This window comes from Ipomoea triloba, chromosome 7 (assembly GCF_003576645.1).
Source record: "Ipomoea triloba cultivar NCNSP0323 chromosome 7, ASM357664v1".
Lineage (NCBI taxonomy): Eukaryota > Viridiplantae > Streptophyta > Magnoliopsida > Solanales > Convolvulaceae > Ipomoea > Ipomoea triloba.
This window is the reverse complement of record NC_044922.1, coordinates 8,323,216-8,332,962: the sequence shown is the minus strand read 5'-3', so window position 1 is coordinate 8,332,962 and position 9,747 is coordinate 8,323,216. Positions and strand designations below refer to the sequence as shown.

At 39.0% G+C, this 9,747-nt stretch overlaps 1 pseudogene; it reads left to right on the top strand.

The window, feature by feature from the left end:
- Positions 1-482: 482 nt before the first annotated feature.
- On the top strand, positions 483-950 carry LOC116026286 (annotated as a pseudogene).
- Positions 951-9,747: the final 8,797 nt, after the last annotated feature.

Genomic DNA, 9,747 nt, shown 5'->3' with positions numbered 1-9,747 from the left:
AACACCCAAGCCTCCAGAACTTTTCGTTGTAGTATAGTGGAGAGCATACTTGCCTATCATACAGGAACCCACGTTCGATCCTCAGCAACGACGCCAATTTTTTATCGTTGTAAAAAATAGTGATGAAGTATTACAGGTGAAGAATTGTCCATCCACAAAGATTGACATTATGGCACGTACTTGTGTAACTATCAAACGTCTAGATACTAAAGCCTTGAACCCATAATAATCCAAGCACAATCATAAATATGGGTAAACATATCAAAACTAACTAAAACACTTAAAGTAAGAAATAAACACAATAAGAAAATATAGGGCTCGAGTTAGGGAATATCACCTTTTAGTTGCTATAATAGCCTATGATATTAAGGGGAGTCGAACTCAATCTTGGGTTCCAAGATTGCCAACACCCTAAGATCTACCGTCGGTTCCATCAGTATCAGGTGGTCGGCAGGGGTCTGCCGTCGGAGAATGATGAGCACCCTAAGATCTACCGCATGAAACTCTGGGCTACTAATGAAGTTTGTGCTAAGTCCAAGTTCTGGTAATTTTTGCGGAAGCTCAAAAAGGTTAAGAAGAGCAATGGTCAGATTCTTGCTATCAATGAGATATTTGAGAAGAACCCAACCAAGATCAACAACTATGGTATTTGGTTGCGCTACCAGAGTAGAACTGGTTATCAGAACATGTACAAGGAGTTTCGTGATACCACCTTGAATGGTGTTGTTGAACAGATGTACACTGAGATGGCATCTCGTCACAGGGTCCGCTATCACTGCATTCAGATCATCAAGACAACCACTATCCCAGCTAAGCTTTGCAAGCGAGAGAGCACCAAGCAATTTCACAACTCAAAGATTAAGTTCCCGTTGGTGTTCATGAAAATACGACCACCAATCAGGAAGCTCAAGACAACCTACAAGGCTTCCCGACCCAACCTTTTTGTGTAACTTGATTGGCTGTTTCTTGGATTAAAATGCCAATACATTTTTGGTGCAATTTTGTTTGCTTTAATTGTATCCATTTGATATCAATGGAGAAGTTTTCGGAAAACGAATTAAACTTGTTTTTTTTTGTTTAAAAAAAAAAAGATTGCCAATACCAACTCGATGTAATAACACGCCACTCCGTGGTCCAGTGTTTGGCCGAATCGGAATACAAGGGTTGTCCTGCTCTCATGACGCGTGCTACCCATCCCCTCATTAGGCTCAAGCAATCTTGGCCTTTAATATTCCCTACACTAGTAAGTAAACTTAAAGGTCGTGAGATCGGGTTTAGCGAAACATTGATGGTTGAGAGATGAGTCTAGGGATATATCAACCTGTGGACTCCTTGCTCAAACGGTTGTCAAATCTCATACCAGAAATGCATTGACAAAGTGTGCACAAACTTATTAACACAAGAACATCTCACAAGAACAAGAACCATAGATTGGGTTTTACCCTTCTTATGCAATAATCACAAGAATAACATCAAGATGGGCAATAGAACCCTAACATAAGCCCCTAAACAAACAGAAATACAACCCTAGTCTAAGCCCATGAACAAACTACTCACACATATTAATCATAAACTTAGCAAAAGCATGAATAATAAACATAAATATAGCAAATGAAATAGATAAGGGAAATAAGAACTTCTCTATCAACAATGGAAGTTAGGATCTTGAAATCCAAGCTTCAATCCTTCAATAAAAGCTTCAAATATGTAAAGAAATCTAAATCTAAGCCTATTCTACCCTAGAATGATGATAGGAAAATAAAAAGAAACAATCTCAACCATCTAGTGTTGAGTTGGGGTCCAAAACCGAGTATAAAGGGTAAAAAATGAGCTTAAATAGCTAAATAGAAGTTAGCACACGGGCGACACGCCCGTGGGTAAAATAGTGCAAAACTCGCAGATCTAGGGACTCTACAGCGAAACTTTAACTTCCAAACTAATTTTGACCTATTTAACTTTACAATTTCGCTTGATGGTCTTCATGAATGTTGTATCCCTTTGAGTTTTCTTGCCAATGCTGCTAGAATCACTTCATTAGACATTGCAACTTCTTGCCAATGGTCTAAATGCCAAATAGTGGTCAGGATGAGCAAAAATTGCAACTTTTTGCTCTTTTGTTCCACTTTTACCTTCATTTGCCCAAGTGATCGAGACTATTGAAGACAAGAATCTTTGATTCTCTTGCAAGTATTCTGGCCATCTCTTTAGCTTCATGTTGTCTCCCATCTCCCGTGTGCTAATTTTATTTCCTTTTCAATGCTTTTTGCTCCATTTTGGTAGGCTTTTGCTTCCTTTTGCCTTTTCTTCCCTTAATCGTGCATTTGGGTGAAACTAAGCATAAAACACATCTTTTAGTTCAAAAATTCAAAAAAAAAAACCTTGAATTGAGCATAAAAAAGGGTTAAGAATGAGGGAAAATATAGTAAAAATTAAGAGTCACCAATGGTGCACTCCACTATGCCCTGTGTTTTGATGGTAGTTCGTTGTTGATAGTCCAAACTATACTTTGTAAGTTCTATCACCCCCATCACCATGTACCTCGAGGATACTAGTTTATGAGGAATGAGCTTAGCGGTTGGTCGATCAAAACTATCACGTGGTGCGCCTAGAAGTAGTACACCAACTTCCTAACAATTCAAACCAAGGAATACACTATTTTCTCCAGTGGAGTATACCTTAACTCGACGTCATGCAAGGCTCGACTCACATAGTATATCAGTTACAAGATCCCTACATCCTTGATAAGTGCCAAAGATAACTAGCCTAAGGGTCTAAGTTGAGGTGAATTATGAATGACTTTGTATCCTTTTGTGAACTATTAATGACATTTTTATGCTGTAATGTTTAAATCAATTGCGAAGTTCCACCTTTGGCACACTTGAGATGGTTTTGTAGGTTTTGGAGGCGTAAACAAGAAGCATGTGAACTTGGCGAGAGTAGCAAAGCAAAGGAGAAAAGGTCGGAGGCAAAACATATTGTTCCACGCATGGACACAACATGGAATATATTCAGCAACTTCTATGCCACTACTCCACGCGTGGACTAGGCGTAGACCGGCTAAGTTCGAGGCTAAGTGATTAAGGGCAATTTTGGGAAGCTATTTAAGGACTAAGTTAGGACGTTTTCAAGAGTTTTTGGAGGAGAAACAATTTTATCACTTAGAAAATCTTAGAGAGAAGGTAGAGCTCATCTTAGATTGTAGAGAGAGACAATTTACATTTCCTTGCAATCTTTGTGAAGAAGATCTACATTGAAGCTTTGATTTGGATTCTATTTGATCTTGTTTAGGTAAAATTCCTATTTCTACTTTTAATCTTGTTTGCAAGTTAGATCTCTATTTCAATTTCCAATTTGTGATTTAGGTTTTGTTTTCCAATTGCTATCAAGATTAGGTAGATCTCTAGTAGGGATTGAATTGTGAAATTTCATGATACTAAGTGTTGAATCCTAATTCCTAATTTGGAGATTGGATTGTGTGGATTGGATTGATTGTTCTTGTTCATAATTGATGAATTGTATGTATTCTTTGAGGATTAGCCAACTCTAGAATGATCTAAGGCAATAAGCTAGGCGAGATATTGCTAGCCTTGTTGTAAGCTCTAATCAATTGTGATTTCCTATTTTAAACTTGAATAGTATGAATAGGTAAGGTGATGTAAGCCATGTGTTTGTGAAAATGCCTTTATGCCTCTTGGTTGCCTAAAAGCACTCCAAAGCTAGAGAATTTCTAGTATACCAAAGGGAAAATGGTAATAGCTCAACACCCGGGAATAACCAACCACACAAGCCAATTCTCTCTAGCATAATATACAAGAGGAAGCATCATTATTGCACGCAATTCATTCCCTAGTTTTCATTATTTGATTTTATTCATTTAATTACTTAATTTGGTTTCAACTTCAACAACGACTATTATGTTCATTTTGTGTTTGTGACATGGCGAATAAGGCTTTCACAATGCACTTCTTATACTAAAAGCTTAGCAATACTTCCACTTTGACCTCCTTGTGAGACAATAACACCCGAGAGCAACCCCAAACACAATTCTTTTGTGAAGAACACGCACAGAGCGAAACATTAATCCTCCCTTAGTACAACTAAACTAATGGTTGTCAATGCGACTCCTAAGTATATGTATAAGACTTCGCCTCTTTTGGGTTTAGACAGGACATGCATGACTCAATGCCAGATATACCTTGAAATTACCAAAGTCTTCGTGGCACTCAGGGGTCAATGTTAAATCATCCCTTCGCTTCACAATTTAGGGGTTGTATGTTCTAGATGTTTTCTGCTTTCTTAGGATTTACCTCGATTCCTCGATGTGTGACCATGAACCTTAGAAGTTTTCCCCACTTTATCATGAAGGCACATTTTTTGAGTTTAGGCATATATTATGTTGCTTCTTGATCTCAAAGCATCGTGATAGATAGTCCGAATTGGTTCAGGCTTTGCGATTCTTAACCAGCGTGTCATTGACGTAAGTCTCCATAATGTTTTCCAATAAATCTTTGAACACTTCGGCTACCATTGTGACACCCCAACTTTCTTTTCACTAAGATAGGTATAACTTAAACATAACAGCTATAAATCTCATAAACTAAACATAGCATAGCGGAAGCATATATAAAACCTCAAGGGTGTCATGCCACACCTAGGTACAATCCATCCTAAGTGCACATGCTAAAAATCCATAACTTCAATCCAAAAGGGTAAAACAAAGGTAAATGTCAAAACATAATCCATCTCTGAGGCTCACGGCCCAACAAGTCTAATACAAAAAACTAGTCTAAGTATCGCAAAGGGGGGGCTAGCTCTATCGCGCTCTCGGCTCAGACAATGGCATACCTGGAAAACAGTTTACAAACCATTAGCAAAAGAATGCTAAGCAACCAACCACTCACACTCATGAGAAGATACATAATATAATAGAGTTTGTAAATAGGTTTACACATACGTATAGAATATACGCACCAACGAACTGTTCTTTATTTAAATCAGAGACTCAACAACAATAAGCTGAATAAGTCACAAAGACTCTTCCAACGAAACCAACATCCAATACGAATATCCAAGACAACAAGTCTATAACAAAGATACCAACTGAATTACAACTTCCACAGAATAATCACAAAGGAACCAACCAAACCGACATATCAATGAATAACAGATACTAAATGAGGTACAACCTCAACCAAATGACCACAAGGAAACCAATCTAACTATTATACCAAAGATAAGCATCAAACCACCATCCCCAAATCACAATAATAACCAAAAGACCCACCACCATATCCATATCACAACACGGAGGCAATAAGCCCAACTACAGAGGCATACGAGCCCATCATCACAGAGGCACACAAGCCCATTATCACAGAGGCACACAAGCCCGTTATCATAGAGGTAACCAATTCCCAATCACAGAGGCACACGGGCCCAAATACAGAGGCATACAATAACCTCCCAATACCAACCACAAATAGACCGTAATTCCACCAACTAAATACCCAAGGTTACCAAAGATTCAACAAGATAAGAAATGCTCATAAGGAATCAAGATCCCCACATACCAACTCAGATTCACCGACAACAATCACGCACCAATAGTGTTCATCTCACAATATGAACACAGTGCATACTCAGGATAATAATTAAGGAATAAACCAATGATACTAACTCAAGAGATCAAGATAAATGTCCAAAGATCATAAATAAATACTCAAGAATCATGGTGGAATACTCAACAAGATGCTCAATACACATTCCAGAATCAAAAGAAATCAAACAGAGTTCAGATACCTCAAAACAGACACTGGATCAGAATACTAAAAGACCTAGCGGAACACAGCAACGGAACGCCCTAGTCCGTTAGACTGCACCGCAAGAACACACGGGGGAGATTAACGGATCACATTTCCCCGCCACAACCATCCCGCCAGTGTGCACTGTAAGTGCACCCCCGACACACAGATTCCAGAATCGGAACAACATACACGATGAATCATTCCAGAATACAAATTATGCTCAGAATACTCAGATTACACATCTCAGAAGCCAATAAATCATGGAATCCATAACAAGAATTACTCATTGAAGGATGCAGATTTAGTGGGAGGTGAATGTAAAGGTGGTAAAACGAAGAGTCAAGACTCCCCGAGTGTCGTGTCTCTCAAGGATGACGAATGAGAATCGAATTGGTGTGTTGGCATCTAAGAGGTTGAAGAGAAAGAGTTACGGGAATGCTAAGGGTTAGATTCATTTGTAAGAGGGGAAGGTTGATAGTGGTTGTTTAAAATAAATAAAAGTAAAGTGGAGATTGGGGCTTTAGGCTTTTCCATGTGGTCTATCTTTGGATGGTTTTGCGAGTGCAAGTCGTGGAATAGACTAAGGAGTTCGTGGCACACTACCAAGTGGCGTCACACTTTGGACTCTCACATCCTCATTCGGGTGGGGCATTTTATCGAACACTTTGTCTACCACTCCTCTCGGATCTCGTCCTTTCGGACTAAAAGCGGAGATGTGGGTGAGTTAGACTCGTGAGTGGCCGCTATAGCGCACACACTCACTTCCTTTGGGTTTGCTACCTAATGCGGCCACAAAAGGCACAAAGCTTGAAGAACATCATCCACACAAGTTCAACATCCAACAACTCACAAATCAAAGCAATAATATTAAACATCCACATAGATCTACCATGGGGCCACCAATCCCCTATCTAATCTACTCTATCATACTAGAGAAACAAGAAAGAGAAAGGAAAATTCAAAGAAACAAGTATTGAATTAGAGAATGAAGAGAATGGTTACCACCCTTTAGAAAGGGGATCTTTACAACCTTGATCTTGAAATCCCAATCTTCATTTGTCTTTTGCTATATTTTAGCCTCAAATCCCTCTTCAACCTGTGAAATACCTCAAAACTCTTTCTAGAAATGTTGTTAGAAGTTTTTGATCGCATTTGAGCTAAAATGCATGCAATTGTTGTAATCGGATGTCAAAACGATGCGCTTTTAATCTAATAAAGACCCCTTATAAGTGTTATTCTTGGTGCTTATCAAAGTTTCCACACTTAAACCTTGCTTGTCCTCAAGCAAGCATACTTTTCTAAACCCTAATCATGTAAGCACCAAGGATAGTTCTTTCTTTCACAGTTAACCAGTCAAGTGATGCGTAGGTGTTCGGAGTTGAGCAGGTGAAATCCCCTACACTATCTACCAAGGCTGCTAAACTCTTGCCAACCAAATGTAAGAAATATGCTAAGGAAGTCAAGGTCTCGAGAGGTGGATATAATATGAGAAGTTTTTGTTCACACCTTTAAGCATGCAAGTGACAATTGGATTTTCACCTTGTATTTTCTAGGGGCCTCCAGCCGATCCGACTAGTGGGACCGATGCTCACCCCTTAGCCAATTTCCAACCTAACGCCAAAGCCTCTTTACATTATATAAGTGAGGGCAGGGACATGGACCGCTCATCGCCATGGCTTGGGCGATCACTCTATTTTCTCACTTCCTAGAATAACGTCATCAGGCTACCTGACTTCACATGGAGATCCATGCTTTTTCGAAGGTCAGTGCAATGGGTGCCTGAATCCTAGCGAAGTGGCTCACCTCCTCTTTATTTTCTCATCTTCCAAGATCTCTTCGGGGTAATCGACTTCACATGGATCTCCATGCTTTTTCGAAGACAGTGCAATGGTTACCCCTTATCCAGACAAGATGGCTCACCTCGCTTTTATCTCTAGGAATGGCCTTAAGCCTTTATTCACGTTTCACCATATCAACCCCTCATGCCTTTTTCTAGGGATTAGGGATTGTTTTCACTCAAAGCTCGCTTAGGCTCTCCTTTTGCCCCATGTCCTACTAAGATTAATTCAATTTCTAGGCTTCGCTATTCTTGTCTTTCTAAAACTCAAAAGATTCACACTCCCACTTCGAGAGATCCTTGACTGAGGCCCAAACAAAATACAAGGTGAAAGCATGCAAGCACTCATCAAAAATTTTCAATTTGGGTCGGAATGTGCAAATTGGTGCAAAGTGAAGCTTCCAAAGCATATTTAAGACATTCAATCCTTGGCACAAGGTTAGGAGCCCTCCTAGATAGTATTGGCAATAACACACCCTCTAGGTTCCAATACCTTATCACTCAATCAATCAACTGTTTCAAGAAGCATACACCCTTTCCACACTTAAAAGTAAACATCGTCCTCGATGTTTCCATAAGGGACGGGGAAAAGGATATATGTTTAAGGGTTCTACACACGCCCCTTTTCCACACCTAAAAGTGTGAACTGGGCTAAAACAGTTCTAATAAACAAACTACATCCGACACAACAATTTTATGCAGCTCTTCATTTGCGATTCTAGAAAATAAAGCAAACCAAAACAGGGCATTGGATCAGGATAAAAGAAATACTTACAATTTGTATCCTTATCAAAGTTTTGCAATCTATGTTCGCCCTTCAAAACGCGGTCAGAGTAAAGGTAAGGAAATAAATTAGGAGTTGAAATTATACCTTTTAAGATTGGTCTTTCATGGTTGTTGGTGGAATGGTCCCTTCTTCTCCTTATTTGTGGGTTGCCTCCCATAAGCGCCACGTTTAACGTCTTTGGCTAGACGAAACGCGTAAGATAAAACATAGAAATATAGCTAAAAATATAAACAAAAGTAAAGAGATTGTCCACAATCAATTGTTCAGAATTATCAGATCACAAGTCATCATCATCAAAATTTGTCTCAGAATTATCAGATCACAAGTCATCATCATCAAAATTTGTCTTTGAATTATCAGATCACAAGTCATCATCATCAAAATTTGTCTTTTCTTTATCAGATCACAAGTCATCATCATCAAAATTTGTCTTTTCTTTCTTCAGTTTCTTTCTGTTAGGAACATCATGTAATAGGTTTTGATGATACCAACGGTTAAGTAGAAATCCCCAAAGTCTCGAAAGATAGGAATCAATGTAAGTTCGACAAGTAAACTAAGAGCGAAAATACAACCGGGTAACTTGAGCTCAACTCGGAAAATATTTAAGCTTAAGGTAAACTTGTTTGAACATCTTAGAAGTCTCGTGTTGTAATCATATAGACAGATCAGAAGAAAGCATGGGACAACTCTGGAGGAATAAGGGTCTGCGAGACATCAACTAAGTCTCGAGACATAAGCAGAGTTCGAGAGGTAGTACCTCTCGATACAGTTATCCAGTTCGAGACATAAACAGAGTTCGAGAGATAGACCTCTCGATACTTGAGTTCGAGACATTAAGCAATCAAGATATCAACCTTGGTCTCGATACACTAACAATTCTCCAACAAAGCTGAAGGACGGTCATACTTAAAATCTGGAGAAGAAGAATATCATGGAGATGGAATAATGAAGAGGTGCCGAACGTGAAGATTTCAAAATGGGCGGAAATGGATGACACGTCAGATTTCCACCACAAACGGTCAAAAGGTGCACCAATGCTGAAGTGGTCTGATTCCCTACAAACAAGGAATAATGGGAATATAAAAAGAGTAACTTTTACCAAAAGACGAAAGTGGAGCATGGACTCAAGAAAAGTGAACTATGGAACATTCACTACAAGACAAAGAGGTTCAAGTTACAAGATCACCACTCCATGAAATATGCTGAAAATATGCAAGACCCATGATCAGCATGGGAGACAAATTTCAAACGGAATAATTTTCCCTCCAACGGAATTATTCCTCTACTCTCATATATAAGGACGTAAAGGTAAAGACACA